At 31.7% G+C, this 23,784-nt stretch overlaps 14 non-coding genes across 14 annotated transcripts; all 14 read right to left on the reverse strand.

Moving 5' to 3' along the window:
- Positions 1 to 1,217: 1,217 nt before the first annotated feature.
- TRNAC-GCA (transfer RNA cysteine (anticodon GCA)) lies at positions 1,218 to 1,289 on the reverse strand. The gene has a single exon. It is a non-coding gene; the product is annotated as a tRNA-Cys (tRNA).
- A 907-nt stretch (positions 1,290 to 2,196) lies between these two features.
- Positions 2,197 to 2,268, reverse strand: TRNAC-GCA (transfer RNA cysteine (anticodon GCA)). The gene has a single exon. It is a non-coding gene; the product is annotated as a tRNA-Cys (tRNA).
- Positions 2,269 to 4,492: 2,224 nt separating this feature from the next.
- Positions 4,493 to 4,564, reverse strand: TRNAC-GCA (transfer RNA cysteine (anticodon GCA)). Its single transcript has one exon. It is a non-coding gene; the product is annotated as a tRNA-Cys (tRNA).
- A 1,309-nt stretch (positions 4,565 to 5,873) lies between these two features.
- Positions 5,874 to 5,945, reverse strand: TRNAC-GCA (transfer RNA cysteine (anticodon GCA)). The gene has a single exon. It is a non-coding gene; the product is annotated as a tRNA-Cys (tRNA).
- A 924-nt stretch (positions 5,946 to 6,869) lies between these two features.
- On the reverse strand, positions 6,870 to 6,941 carry TRNAC-GCA (transfer RNA cysteine (anticodon GCA)). Its single transcript has one exon. It is a non-coding gene; the product is annotated as a tRNA-Cys (tRNA).
- Positions 6,942 to 9,250: 2,309 nt separating this feature from the next.
- On the reverse strand, positions 9,251 to 9,322 carry TRNAC-GCA (transfer RNA cysteine (anticodon GCA)). The gene has a single exon. It is a non-coding gene; the product is annotated as a tRNA-Cys (tRNA).
- Positions 9,323 to 10,246: 924 nt separating this feature from the next.
- On the reverse strand, positions 10,247 to 10,318 carry TRNAC-GCA (transfer RNA cysteine (anticodon GCA)). The gene has a single exon. It is a non-coding gene; the product is annotated as a tRNA-Cys (tRNA).
- A 4,674-nt stretch (positions 10,319 to 14,992) lies between these two features.
- TRNAC-GCA (transfer RNA cysteine (anticodon GCA)) lies at positions 14,993 to 15,064 on the reverse strand. The gene has a single exon. It is a non-coding gene; the product is annotated as a tRNA-Cys (tRNA).
- Positions 15,065 to 16,373: 1,309 nt separating this feature from the next.
- TRNAC-GCA (transfer RNA cysteine (anticodon GCA)) lies at positions 16,374 to 16,445 on the reverse strand. The gene has a single exon. It is a non-coding gene; the product is annotated as a tRNA-Cys (tRNA).
- Positions 16,446 to 18,592: 2,147 nt separating this feature from the next.
- On the reverse strand, positions 18,593 to 18,664 carry TRNAC-GCA (transfer RNA cysteine (anticodon GCA)). The gene has a single exon. It is a non-coding gene; the product is annotated as a tRNA-Cys (tRNA).
- A 923-nt stretch (positions 18,665 to 19,587) lies between these two features.
- On the reverse strand, positions 19,588 to 19,659 carry TRNAC-GCA (transfer RNA cysteine (anticodon GCA)). Its single transcript has one exon. It is a non-coding gene; the product is annotated as a tRNA-Cys (tRNA).
- A 923-nt stretch (positions 19,660 to 20,582) lies between these two features.
- On the reverse strand, positions 20,583 to 20,654 carry TRNAC-GCA (transfer RNA cysteine (anticodon GCA)). The gene has a single exon. It is a non-coding gene; the product is annotated as a tRNA-Cys (tRNA).
- A 924-nt stretch (positions 20,655 to 21,578) lies between these two features.
- TRNAC-GCA (transfer RNA cysteine (anticodon GCA)) lies at positions 21,579 to 21,650 on the reverse strand. Its single transcript has one exon. It is a non-coding gene; the product is annotated as a tRNA-Cys (tRNA).
- A 1,306-nt stretch (positions 21,651 to 22,956) lies between these two features.
- Positions 22,957 to 23,028, reverse strand: TRNAC-GCA (transfer RNA cysteine (anticodon GCA)). The gene has a single exon. It is a non-coding gene; the product is annotated as a tRNA-Cys (tRNA).
- Positions 23,029 to 23,784: the final 756 nt, after the last annotated feature.

Genomic DNA, 23,784 nt, shown 5'->3' on the forward strand with positions numbered 1-23,784 from the left:
ATGTTTTTTTAATTTAAGGAATTTACAGAATTTAGTTAGAAAAACTAATTTATGTAATAATGATAATTTGGGGAAATGTTTTAAATGTATTGATGATTAATCTCTGCATTTGATGTCTGACTGGAGTTTCAGATATCAATGAACTACGTATGAATTAATATACATGAAAATAGGAAGAGTTTTAGAGGCTTGATAAAAGTACAATCAACTTAAATATGACTATCAGAAAGTCTGGTCAAATGACATTGTATTACAGGGACACTCAATCAAAATTAAACTTTCATTATTCAGATAGAGCACGCCATTTTAAACAACTTTCCAATTTACTTCCATTAACTAAATGTGCACAGTCTTTTTATATTTAAACTTTTTTGATTCACCAGCTCCTACTGAGTATGTGCAAGAATAAGTGTGTATGCATTTGTGAATGGCTGATGGCTGTCACATGGTACGTGTATGCATTTGTGATTGGCTGATGGCTGTCACATGGTACAGGGGGAGTGGAAAAAGACATAACTTTTAAAATTAACTTAAATATGACTATCAGAAAGTCTGGTCAAACGACATTGTATTAATGTTAATTTTTCAGTCAATTTTTCTGTCTTCTTAATGTATTAATAGAAACCTGGATCTATATTTTCTTTTTTGTAATGTATGTTATCTTAAAGGTATCGAATTTAGCCAGTAAAACTAATTTATGGAATAATAACTTGGAAAAAAGTTTTTGAATGCATATATGATTAATGTCTGCTTTTGATATTGGACTGGAGTTTCAGATATCAATAAACTGTATATAAAGTGATAGACATGAACATGTGAAGATTTTTAGAGGTTTGATAAAAGTACAATCAACTTAAATATTGTTATCAGAAAGTCTGGTCAAACTAACTTGTATTAATATTAATTTTTTAACCATGTTTTGGTCTTCTTAATGTTTTTTTAATTTAAGGATATTATTCTAATCTTATCAGGCTTTCTTGAAAGTCTCTTCAAAATGTTATCTTTTCATAATCATATTTCAGGAAAACACACTGGGCTTGCAGTTTATATCTTCCTTTACAATGTGTAGTATGTACTCTTAATTGTTTAAAAGATAGCGTTGGCTAATTTTACAAATTGACATGAGTAATAGCTATCAATTATTAGACTTTTGAAAACCCACACATTTTTATAAGTCCCATTTGAATGGCGTTCCCTAAATTTTAAGGTATAAACAAAGGGGACACCCGGATTTGAACCAGGGACCTCTCGATCTGCAGTCGAATGCTCTACCACTGAGCTATATCCCCACGGAAACCTATGCCGTAGTTTTCTTTTTGTGATGTTGGTTATCTCAAAGGTACAGAATTTAGTTAGAAAAACTAATTTATGTAATAATGATAATTTGGGGAAATGTTTTGAATGTATTGATGATTAATCTCTGCTTTTGATGTCTGACTGGAGTTTCAGATATCAATGAACTACGTATGAATTAATATACATGAAAATAGGAAGAGTTTTAGAGGCTTGATAAAAGTACAATCAACTTAAATATGACTATCAGAAAGTCTGGTCAAACGACATTGTATTAATGTTAATTTTTCAGTCAATTTTTTTGTCTTCTTAATGTATTAATAGAAACCTGGATCTATATTTTCTTTTTTGTAATGTATGTTATCTTAAAGGTATCGAATTTAGCCAGTAAAACTAATTTATGGAATAATAACTTGGAAAAAAGTTTTTGAATGCATTTATGATTAATGTCTGCTTTTGATATTGGACTGGAGTTTCAGATATCAATAAACTGTTTATAAAGTGATAGACATGAACATGTGAAGATTTTTAGAGGTTTGATAAAAGTACAATCAACTTAAATATGGTTATCAGAAAGTCTGGTCAAACTAACTTGTATTAATATTAATTTTTTAACCATGTTTTGGTCTTCTTAATGTTTTTTTAATTTAAGGATATTATTCTAATCTTATCAGGCTTTCTTGAAAGTCTCTTCAAAATGTTATCTTTTCATAATCATATTTCAGGAAAACACACTGGGCTTGCAGTTTATATCTTCCTTTACAATGTGTAGTATGTACTCTTAATTGTTTAAATGATAGCGTTGGCTAATTTTACAAATTGACATGAGTAATAGCTATCAATTTTTAGACTTTTGAAAAGTCCCATTTGAATGGCGTTCCCTAAATTTTAAGGTATAAACAAAGGGGACACCCGGATTTGAACCAGCGACCTCTCGATCTGCAATCGAATGCTCTACCACTGAGCTATATCCCCACGGAAACCTATGCCATAGTTTTCTTTTTGTGATGTTGGTTATCTCAAAGGTACAGAATTTAGTTAGAAGAAATAATTTATGTAATATTGATAATTTGGGGAAATGTTTTGAATTTATTGATGATTAATCTCTGCTTTTGATGTCTGACTGGATTTTCAAATATCAATGAACTACGTATGAATTAATATACATGAAAATAGGAAGAGTTTTAGAGGCTTGATAAAAGTACAATCAACTTAAATATGACTATCAGAAAGTCTGGTCAAATGACATTGTATTACAGGGACACTCAATCAAAATTAAACTTTCATTATTCAGATAGAGCACGCCATTTTAAACAACTTTCCAATTTACTTCCATTAACTAAATGTGCACAGTCTTTTTATATTTAAACTTTTTTGATTCACCAGCTCCTACTGAGTATGTGCAAGAATAAGTGTGTATGCATTTGTGAATGGCTGATGGCTGTCACATGGTACGTGTATGCATTTGTGATTGGCTGATGGCTGTCACATGGTACAGGGGGAGTGGAAAAAGACATAACTTTTAAAATTAACTTAAATATGACTATCAGAAAGTCTGGTCAAACGACATTGTATTAATGTTAATTTTTCAGTCAATTTTTCTGTCTTCTTAATGTATTAATAGAAACCTGGATCTATATTTTCTTTTTTGTAATGTATGTTATCTTAAAGGTATCGAATTTAGCCAGTAAAACTAATTTATGGAATAATAACTTGGAAAAAAGTTTTTGAATGCATATATGATTAATGTCTGCTTTTGATATTGGACTGGAGTTTCAGATATCAATAAACTGTATATAAAGTGATAGACATGAACATGTGAAGATTTTTAGAGGTTTGATAAAAGTACAATCAACATAAATATGGTTATCAGAAAGTCTGGTCAAACTAACTTGTATTAATATTAATTTTTTAACCATGTTTTGGTCTTCTTAATGTTTTTTTAATTTAAGGATATTATTCTAATCTTATCAGGCTTTCTTGAAAGTCTCTTCAAAATGTTATCTTTTCATAATCATATTTCAGGAAAACACACTGGGCTTGCAGTTTATATCTTCCTTTACAATGTGTAGTATGTACTCTTAATTGTTTAAAAGATAGCGTTGGCTAATTTTACAAATTGACATGAGTAATAGCTATCAATTATTAGACTTTTGAAAACCCACATATTTTTATAAGTCCCATTTGAATGGCGTTCCCTAAATTTTAAGGTATAAACAAAGGGGACACCCGGATTTGAACCAGGGACCTCTCAATCTGCAGACGAATGATCTACCACTGAGCTATATCCCCACGGAAACCTATGCCTTAGTTTTCTTTTTGTGATGTTGGTTATCTCAAAGGTACAGAATTTAGTTAGAAAAACTAATTTATGTAATAATGATAATTTGGGGAAATGTTTTGAACGTATTGATGATTAATCTCTGCTTTTGATGTCTGACTGGAGTTTCAGATATCAATGAACTACGTATGAATTAATATACATGAAAATAGGAAGAGTTTTAGAGGCTTGATAAAAGTACAATCAACTTAAATATGACTATCAGAAAGTCTGGTCAAACGACATTGTATTAATGTTAATTTTTCAGTCAATTTTTCTGTCTTCTTAATGTATTAATAGAAACCTGGATCTATATTTTCTTTTTTGTAATGTATGTTATCTTAGAGGTATCGAATTTAGCCAGTAAAACTAATTTATGGAATAATAACTTGGAAAAAAGTTTTTGAATGCATTTATGATTAATGTCTGCTTTTGATATTGGACTGGAGTTTCAGATATCAATAAACTGTTTATAAAGTGATAGACATGAACATATGAAGATTTTTAGAGGTTTGATAAAAGTACAATCAACTTAAATATGGTTATCAGAAAGTCTGGTCAAACTAACTTGTATTAATATTAATTTTTTAACCATGTTTTGGTCTTCTTAATGTTTTTTTAATTTAAGGATATTATTGTAATCTTATCAGGCTTTCTTGAAAGTCTCTTCAAAATGTTATCTTTTCATAATCATTTTTCAGGAAAACACACTGGGCTTGCAGTTTATATCTTCCTTTACAATGTGTAGTATGTACTCTTAATTGTTTAAAAGATAGCGTTGGCTAATTTTACAAATTGACATGAGTAATAGCTATCAATTGTTAGACTTTTGAAAAGTCCCATTTGAATGGCGTTCCCTGAATTTTAAGGTATAAACAAAGGGGACACCCGGATTTGAACCAGGGACCTCTCGATCTGCAGTCGAATGCTCTACCACTGAGCTATATCCCCATGGAAACCTATGCCATAGTTTTCTTTTTGTGATGTTGGTTATCTCAAAGGTACAGAATTTAGTTAGAAGAAATAATTTATGTAATAATGATAATTTGGGGAAATGTTTTGAATGAATTGATGATTAATCTCTGCTTTTGATGTCTGACTGGATTTTCAAATATCAATGAACTACGTATGAATTAATATACATGAAAATAGGAAGAGTTTTAGAGGCTTGATAAAAGTACAATCAACTTAAATATGACTATCAGAAAGTCTGGTCAAATGACATTGTATTACAGGGACACTCAATCAAAATTAAACTTTCATTATTCAGATAGAGCACGCCATTTTAAACAACTTTCCAATTTACTTCCATTAACTAAATGTGCACAGTCTTTTTATATTTAAACTTTTTTGATTCACCAGCTCCTACTGAGTATGTGCAAGAATAAGTGTGTATGCATTTGTGAATGGCTGATGGCTGTCACATGGTACGTGTATGCATTTGTGATTGGCTGATGGCTGTCACATGGTACAGGGGGAGTGGAAAAAGACATAACTTTTAAAATTGTCAGAAAAAAAATCTACTACTCATTTGAAGTTCAGACTAAGTGCTATTGCATTGTCTTGTTATCTTGCATTTGTTGATTATGCAAATCTACTGTGTTGACTGGTCCTTTAATGTTAATTTTTCAGTCAATTTTTCTGTCTTCTTAATGTATTAATAGAAACCTGGATCTATATTTTCTTTTTTGTAATGTAAGTTATCTTAAAGGTATCGAATTTAGCCAGTAAAACTAATTTATGGAATAATAACTTGGAAAAAAGTTTTTAAATGCATATATGATTAATGTCTGCTTTTGATATTGGACTGGAGTTTCAGATATCAATAAACTGTATATAAAGTGATAGACATGAACATGTGAAGATTTTTAGAGGTTTGATAAAAGTACAATCAACTTAAATATGGTTATCAGACAGTCTGGTCAAACTAACTTGTATTCATATTAATTTTTTAACCATGTTTTGGTCTTCTTAATGTTTTTTTAATTTAAGGATATTATTCTAATCTTATCAGGCTTTCTTGAAAGTCTCTTCAAAATGTTATCTTTTAATAATCAGATTTCAGGAAAACACACTGGGTTTGCAGTTTATATCTTCCTTTACAATGTGTAGAATGTACTCTTAATTGTTTAAAGGATAGCATTGGCTAATTTTACAAACTGACATGAGTAATAGCTATCAATTATTAGACTTTTGAAAACCCACACATTTTTATAAGTCCCATTTGAATGGCATTCCCTAAATTTTAAGGTATAAACAAAGGGGACACCCGGATTTGAACCAGGGACCTCTCGATCTGCAGTCAAATGCTCTACCACTGAGCTATATCCCCACGGAAACCTATGCCGTAGTTTTCTTTTTGTGATGTTGGTTATCTCAAAGGTAAAGAATTTAGTTAGAAAAACTAATTTATGTAATAATGATAATTTGGGGAAATGTTTTGAATGTATTGATGATTAATCTCTGCTTTTGATGTCTGACTGGAGTTTCAGATATCAATGTACTACGTATGAATTAATATACATGAAAATAGGAAGAGTTTTAGAGGCCTGATAAAAGTACAATCAACTTAAATATGACTATCAGAAAGTCTGGTCAAACGACATTGTATTAATGTTAATTTTTCAGTCAATTTTTCTGTCTTCTTAATGTATTAATAGAAACCTGGATCTATATTTTCTTTTTTGTAATGTAAGTTATCTTAAAGGTATCGAATTTAGCCAGTAAAACTAATTTATGGAATAATAACTTGGAAAAAAGTTTTTAAATGCATATATGATTAATGTCTGCTTTTGATATTGGACTGGAGTTTCAGATATCAATAAACTGTATATAAAGTGATAGACATGAACATGTGAAGATTTTTAGAGGTTTGATAAAAGTACAATCAACTTAAATATGGTTATCAGAAAGTCTGGTCAAACTAACTTGTATTCATATTAATTTTTTAACCATGTTTTGGTCTTCTTAATGTTTTTTTAATTTAAGGATATTATTCTAATCTTATCAGGCTTTCTTGAAAGTCTCTTCAAAATGTTATCTTTTAATAATCAGATTTCAGGAAAACACACTGGGTTTGCAGTTTATATCTTCCTTTACAATGTGTAGAATGTACTCTTAATTGTTTAAAGGATAGCATTGGCTAATTTTACAAATTGACATGAGTAATAGCTATCAATTATTAGACTTTTGAAAACCCACACATTTTTATAAGTCCCATTTGAATGGCGTTCCCTAAATTTTAAGGTATAAACAAAGGGGACACCCGGATTTGAACCAGGGACCTCTCGATCTGCAGTCGAATGCTCTACCACTGAGCTATATCCCCACGGAAACCTATGCCGTAGTTTTCTTTTTGTGATGTTGGTTATCTCAAAGGTAAAGAATTTAGTTAGAAAAACTAATTTATGTAATAATGATAATTTGGGGAAATGTTTTGAATGTATTGATGATTAATCTCTGCTTTTGATGTCTGACTGGAGTTTCAGATATCAATGTACTACGTATGAATTAATATACATGAAAATAGGAAGAGTTTTAGAGGCCTGATAAAAGTACAATCAACTTAAATATGACTATCAGAAAGTCTGGTCAAACGACATTGTATTAATGTTAATTTTTCAGTCAATTTTTCTGTCTTCTTAATGTATTAATAGAAACCTGGATCTATATTTTCTTTTTTGTAATGTATGTTATCGTAAAGGTATCAAATTTAGCCAGTAAAACTAATTTATGGAATAATAACTTGGAAAAAAGTTTTTGAATGCATTTATGATTAATGTCTGCTTTTGATATTGGACTGGAGTTTCAGATATCAATAAACTGTATATAAAGTGATAGACATGAACATGTGAAGATTTTTAGAGGTTTGATAAAAGTACAATCAACTTAAATATGGTTATCAGAAAGTCTGGTCAAACTAACTTGTATTAATATTAATTTTTTAACCATGTTTTGGTCTTCTTAATGTTTTTTTAATTTAAGGATATTATTGTAATCTTATCAGGATTTCTTGAAAGTCTCTTCAAAATGTTATCTTTTCATAATCATTTTTCAGGAAAACACACTGGGCTTGCAGTTTATATCTTCCTTTACAATGTGTAGTATATACTCTTAATTGTTTAAAACATAGCGTTGGCTAATTTTTCAAATTCACATGAGTAATAGCTATCAATTATTAGACTTTTGAAAACCCACACATTTTTATAAGTCCCATTTGAATGGCGTTCCCTAAATTTTAAGGTATAAACTAAGGGGACACCCGGATTTGAACCAGGAACCTCTCGATCTGCAGTTGAATGCTCTACCACTGAGCTAAATCCCCACTGAAACCTATGCTATAGTTTTCTTTTTGTGATGTTGGTTATCTCAAAGGTACAGAATTTAGTTAGAAAAAATAATTTATGTAATAATGATAATTTGGGGAAATGTTTTGAATGTATTGATGATTAATCTCTGCTTTTGATGTCTGACTGGAGTTTCAGATATCAATGAACTACGTATGAATTAATATACATGAAAATAGGAAGAGTTTTAGAGGCTTGATAAAAGTACAATCAACTTAAATATGACTATCAGAAAGTCTGGTCAAATGACATTGTATTACAGGGACACTCAATCAAAATTAAACTTTCATTATTAAGATAGAGCACGCCATTTTAAACAACTTTCCAATTTACTTCCATTAACTAAATGTGCACAGTCTTTTTATATTTAAACTTTTTTGATTCACCAGCTCCTACTGAGCATGTGCAAGAATAAGTGTGTATGCATTTGTGAATGGCTGATGGCTGTCACATGGTACGTGTATGCATTTGTGATTGGCTGATGGCTGTCACATGGTACAGGGGGAGTCTAAAAAGACATAACTTTTAAAATTGTCAGAAAAAAAATCTACTACTCATTTGAAGTTCAGACTAAGTGCTATTGCATTGTCTTGTTATCTTGCATTTGTTGATTATGCAAATCTACTGTGTTGACTGGTCCTTTAATGTTAATTTTTCAGTCAATTTTTCTGTCTTCTTAATGTATTAATAGAAACCTGGATCTATATTTTCTTTTTTGTAATGTATGTTATCTTAAAGGTATCGAATTTAGCCAGTAAAACTAATTTATGGAATAATAACTTGGAAAAAAGTTTTTGAATGCATTTATGATTAATGTCTGCTTTTGATATTGGACTGGGGTTTCAGATATCAATAAACTGTATATAAAGTGATAGACATGAACATGTGAAGATTTTTAGAGGTTTGATAAAAGTACAATCAACTTAAATATGGTTATCAGAAAGTCTGGTCAAACTAACTTGTATTAATATTAATTTTTTAACCATGTTTTGGTCTTCTTAATGTTTTTTTTTTTAATTTAAGGATATTATTCTAATCTTATCAGGCTTTCTTGAAAGTCTCTTCAAAATGTTATCTTTTCATAATCATTTTTCAGGAAAACACACTGGGCTTGCAGTTTATATCTTCCTTTACAATGTGTAGTATGTACTCTTAATTGTTTAAAAGATAGCGTTGGCTTATTTTACAAATTGACATGAGTAATAGCTATCAATTATTAGACTTTTGAAAACCCACACATTTTTATAAGTCCCATTTGAATGGCGTTCCCTAAATTTTAAGGTATAAACAAAGGGGACACCCGGATTTAAACCAGGGACCTCTCGATCTGCAGTCGAATGCTCTACCACTGAGCTATATCCCCATGGAAACCTATGCCATAGTTTTGTTTTTGTGATGTTGGTTATCTCAAAGGTACAGAATTTAGTTAGAAAAACTAATTTATGTAATAATGATAATTTGGGGAAATGTTTTGAATGTATTGATGATTAATCTCTGCTTTTGATGTCTGACTGTAGTTTCAGATATCAATGAACTACTTATGAATTAATATACATGAAAATAGGAAGAGTTTTAGAGGCTTGATAAAAGTACAATCAACTTAAATATGACTATCAGAAAGTCTGGTCAAACGACATTGTATTAATGTTAATTTTTCAGTCAATTTTTCTGTCTTCTTAATGTATTAATAGAAACCTGGATCTATATTTTCTTTTTTGTAATGTATGTTATCTTAAAGGTATCGAATTTAGCCAGTAAAACTAATTTATGGAATAATAACTTGGAAAAAAGTTTTTGAATGCATATATGATTAATGTCTGCTTTTGATATTGGACTGGAGTTTCAGATATCAATAAACTGTATATAAAGTGATAGACATGAACATGTGAAGATTTTTAGAGGTTTGATAAAAGTACAATCAACTTAAATATGGTTATCAGAAAGTCTGGTCAAACTAACTTGTATTCATATTAATTTTTTAACCATGTTTTGGTCTTCTTAATGTTTTTTTAATTTAAGGATATTATTCTAATCTTATCAGGCTTTCTTGAAAGTCTCTTCAAAATGTTATCTTTTAATAATCATATTTCAGGAAAACACACTGGGTTTGCAGTTTAAATCTTCCTTTACAATGTGTAGTATGTACTCTTAATTGTTTAAAGGATAGCATTGGCTAATTTTACAAATTGACATGAGTAATAGCTATCAATTATTAGACTTTTGAAAACCCACACATTTTTATAAGTCCCATTTGAATGGCGTTCCCTAAATTTTAAGGTATAAACAAAGGGGACACCTGGATTTGAACCAGGGACCTCTCGATCTGCAGTCGAATGCTCTACCACTGAGCTATATCCACAGGGAAACCTATGGCGTAGTTTTCTTTTTGTGATGTTGGTTATCTCAAAGGTACAGAATTTAGTTAGAAAAACTAATTTATGTAATAATGATAATTTGGGGAAATGTTTTGAATGTATTGATGATTAATCTCTGCTTTTGATGTCTGACTGGAGTTTCAGATATCAATGAACTACGTATGAATTAATATACATGAAAATAGGAAGAGTTTTAGAGGCCTGATAAAAGTACAATCAACTTAAATATGACAATCAGAAAGTCTGGTCAAACGACATTGTATTAATGTTAATTTTTCAGTCAATTTTTCTGTCTTCTTAATGTATTAATAGAAACCTGGATCTATATTTTCTTTTTTGTAATGTATGTTATCGTAAAGGTATCAAATTTAGCCAGTAAAACTAATTTATGGAATAATAACTTGGAAAAAAGTTTTTGAATGCATTTATGATTAATGTCTGCTTTTGATTTTGGAGTGGAGTTTCAGATATCAATAAACTGTATATAAAGTGATAGACATGAACATGTGAAGATTTTTAGAGGTTTGATAAAAGTACAATCAACTTAAATATGGTTATCAGAAAGTCTGGTCAAACTAACTTGTATTAATATTAATTTTTTAACCATGTTTTGGTCTTCTTAATGTTTTTTTAATTTAAGGATATTATTGTAATCTTATCAGGCTTTCTTGAAAGTCTCTTCAAAATGTTATCTTTTCGGGAGCGGAGCCAACTGCAGAGCTGGTTGGACGTGCTCTGGTGTGGCTCCCGGGCCCAGGATCCTAATTTAGGGTTTTTTTCACATTCTGCAGCAACCCTTTTATAACCAAAACTGATGTGGATAGACCCAAGAGCTGGTATTTTATTACTACGAATTTTTAAGGACCCGGAGAGACTGCACCAGACCGCCACCACTCTCTAATACTACAGAGCAGGGAGAGAGAGCCGCCATCTTGGGGACGCTACATTTTATTTGCAGGCCTCTTGCCGCCTAATTAGCTCTGAGGAAGCTGAAAATCTACTTCTCAAGGTTCCCTACCCAGCTTGCAATATGCAGACTATGGAGTTCACTACCAGCTTCTTAGATGATCTGCTCTGTCTTGTAGTGGATCATCATGCGGCTCTGGAAGCAATGATATTTAAAGCTTTCCAGCCTGCAGCCACCTCTTCATACCTTGCTTCGAATAACCAAAGACCGGTTTTAATGGACCGAGGGGATGGTGGGGGCTTGGAGTCCCAAGACTTACTATTTACTTGCCACGATACCAAGAAAGAGCCGGATCTGGACAACGCATCACCTGCAGCAGCAGAGGAGAAGTCTGCGATCGCATACACAGATATTTTGGAAACCACCACTAACGCCACGCTGCTCAACTGGGCTGGTTTTGCGATCACCCACTCAGCCTCTATTCTGAACCAGGAGATCGAGAGGGATACGCTTAAGAGCCCTACCTTGAGAAAACCCTATCAACTCCCGGAGGAAGGTTGGCTGCACAGAGGAGACCCTGCACTGTCTCTGTTGCTTTTATGCGGTGCACATTATGCTGCCGCACTGATGTCCATGTTGAGGTGTGGAGAGGAGGCTTGCAGGCTGAGAGACTGCCACATGACATTAGCTACTGGAGTGGGGTAAAACCATAAAACACTGTATTGGAACTGTGTGCCACTCATCATCCCCTTTTTATTAGTGCACTATACTTGAGATCGGATTGTGAATGCTTCTGGAGCCTTATTCATAAAGTCTCCTACTACCCCATTACAACACGACAGGGAGACGAGTCTCTTCTTAACAACTTGCAGTGATCCAAAATATGACATTTATAGTCTATTATAGTCTGTTTGCTATACTTAGTGATTTGTGTATATAGTTGTAATTATGTACAAGTTGATACTCAGGCTGGCGATGTTTACTGAATTATGTTTGGGTTCTGTCTCTAAGGCATTTATTTATTGCTATGCAGAGGTCCATATGTCTCACTTGGTCTTATATGATTAGAATATGACATTGCCTAAATGCTGCACAGGATATTTGGCCAATCACTTTGTACGGCAATCTGCAGATAAATCATAAGAATATATTCAGAGATCCAATGTAGATACCATTTGTCCCCACTAGAGGGGAGTCAAGGATAGGTTTCAGATTTATATATGCAGCTGGTATACACGATCCTGTAGTTTACTCTTTTTTACCTGTTCAGGTCTACTTCAAGCTGACCCCAGATCTGTTTAAACTTGGTTAGATTTGTATATACAGCTCCAAGTCTAAAGTGGCAAACCAGAAGATGGGAATAAGATGAATCAAATCTATTGTGTGGTAGCTATATCTCTATGAACAATACAATTGTTGCTGCCTGTTTAAAATGTTTTAAGTCATATGGGATATGTGTATTTTTTGTTTAGAATGTTCTGGACTATTTCTGCTGTATATACTTTATATGTGATGACCAGGATGTCTGATGCTAAGACTGGTTCTTTCCAATCTGTTGATATGAATGCAATACAGTTTTATACCAGAGCCCCTCTTTGCTCCTATACTGCCCTTATAATCTACTATCAGTTATGGTAATTCAGGTCTTTATATGTGTTATGTTTGAGAAACTGTCCTTTGTTACTATATAACTTAACTTGCAACTACTAGAGACTTATAAAGATTTTCACTGACACAGCTGCTCCACCACAAATACTTCAGGGGGTTTAATTATCAACCTATTTATTATAATTACCTTATTGCTGAAGTTTAAACCTTAGGTATCCCATAGCTTAACTTTAACCATGCTTATTAATATCTATGCCCGTCATATATGTGTAATTTGCCGAGCTACCCTCCTTAAAGGTTATAAACCCATCTCATTTAGCTCCCATAGTATAAAATGTAGGTTATTTCTTAAGACCGCATCGACTTTTACATTCTTGTGACTAATCTATAGCGCATTGGCTTACATATCAACAATGGTGGTATTCCTCCATGTGTATACTGATAGGGCTCCCACATGTTTGTTATGATTTCTACTATTAAAATTTAGTCTTGCTGTGCCGTCAGCGGCCGAGATGGTGCAGTATAGATTTTTGCGAGGATCCCCTATAGCGAAGTAATTATTACTGCCATTGGATACAGTCAGATTAACCCCCCGACCACTCTATGACAGGGAGATATTAGATGTGAGTTAAGGTACTGTAGACGCAACTAAGGCAGGCATGTTGGGATACTAGGTTACTAGCAGCTACAGTTGAAGCTGAGTTTCAGTTCATCTATAATCACCCTGATTACATTTTTTGCTTGTTTTTGAAACCAATTTGTATGGTTATTTTTCATTTTTACTGCGAGATATAATGTGCACACCCATTAACCTGTTGATGTGGTTACTATTGATGTAGAGTGGCGCGTAGTATTGCAGCGTAATCTTTGTTATGTCACTAAAGTGGGCTGGACCCATACTGATGTTCTCATCTGTGGTTTCCCTACCTTTTACATTCAATGTTTATCTTGTTATTATATCTCCCTGAGCAACTCTCAAACAAATAAATAAGCCCAAAAGGTACTAAATGTTCACTAAGGGAATAGTTTACCTGATGTATATATTATACCAATTGTGTTGTTGGAACCTCCCTACTAGACTTTATTTCATCAGCCCTGATATCTATCTAAATTGTTCTTATATTTATGCAAAATTTTGATGGGTTCAAAATATGTTGTTAATATGCCATCTTTATTTTTTTTATTTTTTACATTGTACAGCTCCACTAGGTCAGTGGCTACAGGTATTAAGCCTTTATACTATTTATCTTATTAAGAGCTCTGAGAGAGTTCACTGCACATGTATAACCCCAGCTTTCAACTGGTGTTCTCATAGTAACCATTAAATTCTTAGATGCTCACATATGGAATATACTTGATATATTTTACTCCACATATATTAGCCCTAAACAAATAGTTCACTGGATATCATACTTTATGCCTATAGTTGATACTCTACACTTTAAAAGCCTCCTAAGCTAAATATTTACTTTTCCCATCGTATTTACCCTACCATCTCCCCCCCCCCCCCCACCATAATAAACCTCCTATTTCAGGAGGGCTATCTACGCGGCTTCTCTTGCCTATGCCGCAACCAAACTATGCAATATACCTACATATCTTACCATATTATTTACACAGCAGAATGATATTTTCACTTTTGTTATCATTTAAAATACCAATTGCTAAACTTCTTTAAGCTTACAGGTCCAAGAGTGACCACTCAAACTACTGATCTTGGTTTATGTAAAAAAGAGAAAAAGAGGTTCCAGTTTTTTCTATAAGATTATTCATATTGAGAATTTTGTTTTTCTATCTATATAGAAATTGTTAAACTGACATGTACCATTTATGTTTGTTTTGATGATATGATGTTTCACATAAGTTGTATTGCTCTCGACAACCTCAATAAAAATTATATTAAAAAAAATAAAAATAAAAATGTTATCTTTTCATAATCATTTTTCAGGAAAACACACTGGGCTTGCAGTTTATATCTTCCTTTACAATGTGTAGTATGTACTCTTAATTGTTTAAACGATAGCGTTGGCTAATTTTACAAAATCACATGAGTAATAGCTATCAATTTTTAGACTTTTGAAAACCCACACATTTTTATAAGTCCCATTTGAATGGCGTTCCCTAAATTTTAAGGTATAAACAAAGGGGACACCCAGATTTGAACCAGGGACCTCTCGATCTGCAGTCGAATGCTCTACCACTGAGCTATATCCCCACAGAATCCTATGCCATAGTTTTCTTTTTGTGATGTTGGTTATCTCAAAGGTACAGAATTTAGTTAGAAAAACTAATTTATGTAATAATGATAATTTGGGGAAATGTTTTGCATGTATTGATGATTAATCTCTGCTGTTGATGTCTGACTGGAGTTTCAGATATCAATGAACTACGTATGAATTAATATACATGAAAATAGGAAGAGTTTTAGAGGCTTGATAAAAGTACAATCAACTTAAATATGACTATCAGAAAGTCTGGTCAAATGACATTGTATTACAGGGACACTCAATCAAAATTAAACTTTCATTATTCAGATAGAGCACGCCATTTTAAACAACTTTCCAATTTACTTCCATTTAATAAATGTGCACAGTCTTTTTATATTTAAACTTTTTTGATTCACCAGCTCCTACTGAGCATGTGCAAGAATAAGTGTGTATGCATTTGTGAATGGCTGATGGCTGTCACATGGTACGTGTATGCATTTGTGATTGACTGATGGCTGTCACATGGTACAGGGGGAGTGGAAAAAGACATAACTTTTAAAATTGTCAGAAAAAAAATCTACTACTCATTTGAAGTTCAGACTAAGTGCTATTGCATTGTCTTGTTATCTTGCATTTGTTGATTATGCAAATCTACTGTGTTGACTGGTCCTTTAATGTTAATTTTTCAGTCAATTTTTCTGTCTTCTTAATGTATTAATAGAAACCTGGATCTATATTTTCTTTTTTGTAATGTATGTTATCTTAAAGGTATTGAATTTAGCCAGTAAAACTAATTTATGGAATAATAACTTGGAAAAAAGTTTTTGAATGCATTTATGATTAATGTCTGCTTTTGATATTGGACTGGGGTTTCAGATATCAATAAACTGTATATAAAGTGATAGACATGAACATGTGAAGATTTTTAGAGGTTTGATAAAAGTACAATCAACTTAAATATGGTTATCAGAAAGTCTGGTCAAACTAACTTGTATTAATATTAATTTTTTAACCATTTTTTGGTCTTCTTAATGTTTTTTTAATTTAAGGATATTATTCTAATCTTATCAGGCTTTCTTGAAAGTCTCTTCAAAATGTTATCTTTTCATAATCATTTTTCAGGAAAACACACTGGGCTTGCAGTTTATATCTTCCTTTACAATGTGTAGTATGTACTCTTAATTGTTTAAAAGATAGCGTTGGCTAATTTTACAAATTGACATGAGTAATAGCTATCAATTATTAGACTTTTGAAAACCCACACATTTTTATAAGTCCCATTTGAATGGTGTTCCCTAAATTTTAAGGTATAAACAAAGGGGACACCCGGATTTGAACCAGGGACCTCTCGATCTGCAGTCGAATGCTCTACCACTGAGCTATATCCCCACGGAAACCTATGCCATAGTTTTGTTTTTGTGATGTTGGTTATCTCAAAGGTACAGAATTTAGTTAGAAAAACTAATTTATGTAATAATGATAATTTGGGGAAATGTTTTGAATGTATTGATGATTAATCTCTGCTTTTGATGTCTGACTGGAGTTTCAGATATCAATGAACTACTTATGAATTAATATACATGAAAATAGGAAGAGTTTTAGAGGCTTGATAAAAGTACAATCAACTTAAATATGACTATCAGAAAGTCTGGTCAAACGACATTGTATTAATGTTAATTTTTCAGTCAATTTTTCTGTCTTCTTAATGTATTAATAGAAACCTGGATCTATATTTTCTTTTTTGTAATGTATGTTATCTTAAAGGTATCGAATTTAGCCAGTAAAACTAATTTATGGAATAATAACTTGGAAAAAAGTTTTTGAATGCATATATGATTAATGTCTGCTTTTGATATTGGACTGGAGTTTCAGATATCAATAAACTGTATATAAAGTGATAGACATGAACATGTGAAGATTTTTAGAGGTTTGATAAAAGTACAATCAACTTAAATATGGTTATCAGAAAGTCTGGTCAAACTAACTTGTATTCATATTAATTTTTTAACCATGTTTTGGTCTTCTTAATGTTTTTTTTAATTTAAGGATATTATTCTAATCTTATCAGGCTTTCTTGAAAGTCTCTTCAAAATGTTATCTTTTCGGGGGCGGAGCCAACTGCAGAGCTGGTTGGACGTGCTCTGGTGTGGCTCCCGGGCCCAGGATCCTAATTTAGGGTTTTTTTCACATTCTGCAGCAACCCTTTTATAACCAAAACTGATGTGGATAGACCCAAGAGCTGGTATTTTATTACTACAAATTTTTAAGGACCCGGAGAGACTGCACCAGACCGCCACCACTCTCTAATACTACAGAGCAGGGAGAGAGAGCCGCCATCTTGGGGATGCTACATTTTATTTGCAGGCCTCTTGCCGCCTAATTAGCTCTGAGGAATCTGAAAATCTACTTCTCAAGGTTCCCTACCCAGCTTGCAATATGCAGACTATGGAGTTCACTACCAGCTTCTTAGATGATCTGCTCTGTCTTGTAGAGGATCATCATGCGGCTCTGGAAGCAATGATATTTAAAGCTTTCCAGCCTGCAGCCACCTCTTCATACCTTGCTTTGAATAACCAAAGACCGGTTTTAATGGACCGAGGGGATGGCGGGGGCTTGGAAACCTATGCCATAGTTTTGTTTTTGTGATGTTGGTTATCTCAAAGGTACAGAATTTAGTTAGAAAAACTAATTTATGTAATAATGATAATTTGGGGAAATGTTTTGAATGTATTGATGATTAATCTCTGCTTTTGATGTCTGACTGGAGTTTCAGATATCAATGAACTACTTATGAATTAATATACATGAAAATAGGAAGAGTTTTAGAGGCTTGATAAAAGTACAATCAACTTAAATATGACTATCAGAAAGTCTGGTCAAACGACATTGTATTAATGTTAATTTTTCAGTCAATTTTTCTGTCTTCTTAATGTATTAATAGAAACCTGGATCTATATTTTCTTTTTGTAATGTATGTTATCTTAAAGGTATCGAATTTAGCCAGTAAAACTAATTTATGGAATAATAACTTGGAAAAAAGTTTTTGAATGCATTTATGATTAATGTCTGCTTTTGATATTGGACTGGAGTTTCAGATATCAATAAACTGTATATAAAGTGATAGACATGAACATGTGAAGATTTTTAGAGGTTTGATAAAAGTACAATCAACTTAAATATGGTTATCAGAAAGTCTGGTCAAACTAACTTGTATTAATATTAATTTTTTAACCATGTTTTGGTCTTCTTAATGTTTTTTTAATTTAAGGATATTATTCTAATCTTATCAGGCTTTCTTGAAAGTCTCTTCAAAATGTTATCTTTTCATAATCATATTTCAGGAAAACACACTGGGCTTGCAGTTTATATCTTCCTTTACAATGTGTAGTATGTACTCTTAATTGTTTAAAAGATAGCGTTGGCTAATTTTACAAATTGACATGAGTAATAGCTATCAATTATTAGACTTTTGAAAACCCACACATTTTTATAAGTCCCATTTGAATGGCGTTCCCTAAATTTTAAGGTATAAACAAAGGGGACACCCGGATTTGAACCAGGGACCTCTCGATCTGCAGTCGAATGCTCTACCACTGAGCTATATCCCCACGGAAACCTATGCCGTAGTTTTCTTTTTGTGATGTTGGTTATCTCAAAGGTACAGAATTTAGTTAGAAAAACTAATTTATGTAATAATGATAATTTGGGGAAATGTTTTGAATGTATTGATGATTAATCTCTGCTTTTGATGTCTGACTGGAGTTTCAGATATCAATGAACTACGTATGAATTAATATACATGAAAATAGGAAGAGTTTTAGAGGCTTGATAAAAGTACAATCAACTTAAATATGACTATCAGAAAGTCTGGTCAAACGACATTGTATTAATGTTAATTTTTCAGTCAATTTTTTTGTCTTCTTAATGTATTAATAGAAACCTGGATCTATATTTTCTTTTTGTAATGTATGTTATCTTAAAGGTATCGAATTTAGCCAGTAAAACTAATTTATGGAATAATAACTTGGAAAAAAGTTTTTGAATGCATTTATGATTAATGTCTGCTTTTGATATTGGACTGGAGTTTCAGATATCAATAAACTGTATATAAAGTGATAGACATGAACATGTGAAGATTTTTAGAGGTTTGATAAAAGTACAATCAACTTAAATATGGTTATCAGAAAGTCTGGTCAAACTAACTTGTATTAATATTAATTTTTTAACCATGTTTTGGTCTTCTTAATGTTTTTTTAATTTAAGGATATTATTCTAATCTTATCAGGCTTTCTTGAAAGTCTCTTCAAAATGTTATCTTTTCATAATCATATTTCAGGAAAACACACTGGGCTTGCAGTTTATATCTTCCTTTACAATGTGTAGTATGTACTCTTAATTGTTTAAAAGATAGCGTTGGCTAATTTTACAAATTGACATGAGTAATAGCTATCAATTATTAGACTTTTGAAAACCCACACATTTTTATAAGTCCCATTTGAATGGCGTTCCCTAAATTTTAAGGTATAAACAAAGGGGACACCCGGATTTGAACCAGGGACCTCTCGATCTGCAGTCGAATGCTCTACCACTGAGCTATATCCCCACGGAAACCTATGCCGTAGTTTTCTTTTTGTGATGTTGGTTATCTCAAAGGTACAGAATTTAGTTAGAAAAACTAATTTATGTAATAATGATAATTTGGGGAAATGTTTTGAATGTATTGATGATTAATCTCTGCTTTTGATGTCGGACTGGAGTTTCAGATATCAATGAACTACGTATGAATTAATATACATGAAAATAGGAAGAGTTTTAGAGGCTTGATAAAAGTACAATCAACTTAAATATGACTATCAGAAAGTCTGGTCAAACGACATTGTATTAATGTTAATTTTTCAGTCAATTTTTCTGTCTTCTTAATGTAGTAATAGAAACCTGGATCTATATTTTCTTTTTGTAATGTATGTTATCTTAAAGGTATCGAATTTAGCCAGTAAAACTAATTTATGGAATAATAACTTGGAAAAAAGTTTTTGAATGCATTTATGATTAATGTCTGCTTTTGATATTGGACTGGAGTTTCAGATATCAATAAACTGTATATAAAGTGATAGACATGAACATGTGAAGATTTTTAGAGGTTTGATAAAAGTACAATCAACTTAAATATGGTTATCAGAAAGTCTGGTCAAACTAACTTGTATTAATATTAATTTTTTAACCATGTTTTGGTCTTCTTAATGTTTTTTTAATTTAAGGATATTATTCTAATCTTATCAGGCTTTCTTGAAAGTCTCTTCAAAATGTTATCTTTTCATAATCATATTTCAGGAAAACACACTGGGCTTGCAGTTTATATCTTCCTTTACAATGTGTAGTATGTACTCTTAATTGTTTAAAAGATAGCGTTGGCTAATTTTACAAATTGACATGAGTAATAGCTATCAATTATTAGACTTTTGAAAACCCACACATTTTTATAAGTCCCATTTGAATGGCGTTCCCTAAATTTTAAGGTATAAACAAAGGGGACACCCGGATTTGAACCAGGGACCTCTCGATCTGCAGTCGAATGCTCTACCACTGAGCTATATCCCCACGGAAACCTATGCCGTAGTTTTCTTTTTGTGATGTTGGTTATCTCAAAGGTACAGAATTTAGTTAGAAAAACTAATTTATGTAATAATGATAATTTGGGGAAATGTTTTGAATGTATTGATGATTAATCTCTGCTTTTGATGTCTGACTGGAGTTTCAGATATCAATGAACTACGTATGAATTAATATACATGAAAATAGGAAGAGTTTTAGAGGCTTGATAAAAGTACAATCAACTTAAATATGACTATCAGAAAGTCTGGTCAAACGACATTGTATTAATGTTAATTTTTCAGTCAATTTTTTTGTCTTCTTAATGTATTAATAGAAACCTGGATCTATATTTTCTTTTTTGTAATGTATGTTATCTTAAAGGTATCGAATTTAGCCAGTAAAACTAATTTATGGAATAATAACTTGGAAAAAAGTTTTTGAATGCATTTATGATTAATGTCTGCTTTTGATATTGGACTGGAGTTTCAGATATCAATAAACTGTATATAAAGTGATAGACATGAACATGTGAAGATTTTTAGAGGTTTGATAAAAGTACAATCAACTTAAATATGGTTATCAGAAAGTCTGGTCAAACTAACTTGTATTCATATTAATTTTTTAACCATGTTTTGGTCTTCTTAATGTTTTTTTAATTTAAGGATATTATTCTAATCTTATCAGGCTTTCTTGAAAGTCTCTTCAAAATGTTATCTTTTCATAATCATATTTCAGGAAAACACACTGGGCTTGCAGTTTAAATCTTCCTTTACAATGTGTAGTATGTACTCTTAATTGTTTAAAAGATAGCGTTGGCTAATTTTACAAATTGACATGAGTAATAGCTATCAATTATTAGACTTTTGAAAACCCACACATTTTTATAAGTCCCATTTGAATGGCGTTCCCTAAATTTTAAGGTATAAACAAAGGGGACACCCGGATTTGAACCAGGGACCTCTCGATCTGCAGTCGAATGCTCTACCACTGAGCTATATCCCCACGGAATCCTATGCCATAGTTTTCTTTTTGTGATGTTGGTTATCTCAAAGGTACAGAATTTAGTTAGAAAAACTAATTTATGTAATAATGATAATTTGGGGAAATGTTTTGCATGTATTGATGATTAATCTCTGCTTTTGATGTCTGACTGGAGTTTCAGATATCAATGAACTACGTATGAATTAATATACATGAAAATAGGAAGAGTTTTAGAGGCTTGATAAAAGTACAATCAACTTAAATATGACTATCAGAAAGTCTGGTCAAATGACATTGTATTACAGGGACACTCAATCAAAATTAAACTTTCATTATTCAGATAGAGCACGCCATTTTAAACAACTTTCCAATTTACTTCCATTAACTAAATGTGCACAGTCTTTTTATATTTAAACTTTTTTGATTCACCAGCTCCTACTGAGCATGTGCAAGAATAAGTGTGTATGCATTTGTGAATGGCTGATGGCTGTCACATGGTACGTGTATGCATTTGTGATTGGCTGATGGCTGTCACATGGTACAGGGGGAGTGGAAAAAGACATAACTTTTAAAATTGTCAGAAAAAAAATCTACTACTCATTTGAAGTTCAGACTGTGCTATTGCATTGTCTTGTTATCTTGCATTTGTTGATTATGCAAATCTACTGTGTTGACTGGTCCTTTAATGTTAATTTTTCAGTCAATTTTTCTGTCTTCTTAATGTATTAATAGAAACCTGGATCTATATTTTCTTTTTTGTAATGTATGTTATCTTAAAGGTATCGAATTTAGCCAGTAAAACTAATTTATGGAATAATAACTTGGAAAAAAGTTTTTGAATGCATTTATGATTAATGTCTGCTTTTGATATTGGACTGGGGTTTCAGATATCAATAAACTGTATATAAAGTGATAAACATGAACATGTGAAGATTTTTAGAGGTTTGATAAAAGTACAATCAACTTAAATATGGTTATCAGAAAGTCTGGTCAAACTAACTTGTATTAATATTAATTTTTTAACCATGTTTTGGTCTTCTTAATGTTTTTTTAATTTAAGGATATTATTGTAATCTTATCAGGCTTTCTTGAAAGTCTCTTCAAAATGTTATCTTTTCATAATCATTTTTCAGGAAAACACACTGGGCTTGCAGTTTATATCTTCCTTTACAATGTGTAGTATGTACTCTTAATTGTTTAAAAGATAGCGTTGGCTAATTTACAAATTGACATGAGTAATAGCTATCAATTATTAGACTTTTTAAAACCCACACATTTTTATAAGTCCCATTTGAATGGCGTTCCCTAAATTTTAAGGTATAAACAAAGGGGACACCCGGATTTGAACCAGGGACCTCTCGATCTGCAGTCGAATGCTCTACCACTGAGCTATATCCCCACGGAAACCTATGCCATAGTTTTGTTTTTGTGATGTTGGTTATCTCAAAGGTACAGAATTTAGTTAGAAAAACTAATTTATGTAATAATGATAATTTGGGGAAATGTTTTGAATGTATTGATGATTAATCTCTGCTTTTGATGTCTGACTGGAGTTTCAGATATCAATGAACTACTTATGAATTAATATACATGAAAATAGGAAGAGTTTTAGAGGCTTGATAAAAGTACAATCAACTTAAATATGACTATCAGAAAGTCTGGTCAAACGACATTGTATTAATGTTAATTTTTCAGTCAATTTTTCTGTCTTCTTAATGTATTAATAGAAACCTGGATCTATATTTTCTTTTTTGTAATGTATGTTATCTTAAAGGTATCGAATTTAGCCAGTAAAACTAATTTATGGAATAATAACTTGGAAAAAAGTTTTTGAATGCATATATGATTAATGTCTGCTTTTGATATTGGACTGGAGTTTCAGATATCAATAAACTGTATATAAAGTGATAGACATGAACATGTGAAGATTTTTAGAGGTTTGATAAAAGTACAATCAACTTAAATATGGTTATCAGAAAGTCTGGTCAAACTAACATGTATTCATATTAATTTTTTAACCATGTTTTGGTCTTCTTAATGTTTTTTTAATTTAAGGATATTATTCTAATCTTATCAGGCTTTCTTGAAAGTCTCTTCAAAATGTTATCTTTTAATAATCAGATTTCAGGAAAACACACTGGGTTTGCAGTTTATA

The sequence above is a fragment of the Bombina bombina genome, chromosome 7 (genome assembly GCF_027579735.1).
Source record: "Bombina bombina isolate aBomBom1 chromosome 7, aBomBom1.pri, whole genome shotgun sequence".
Classification (NCBI taxonomy): domain Eukaryota; kingdom Metazoa; phylum Chordata; class Amphibia; order Anura; family Bombinatoridae; genus Bombina; species Bombina bombina.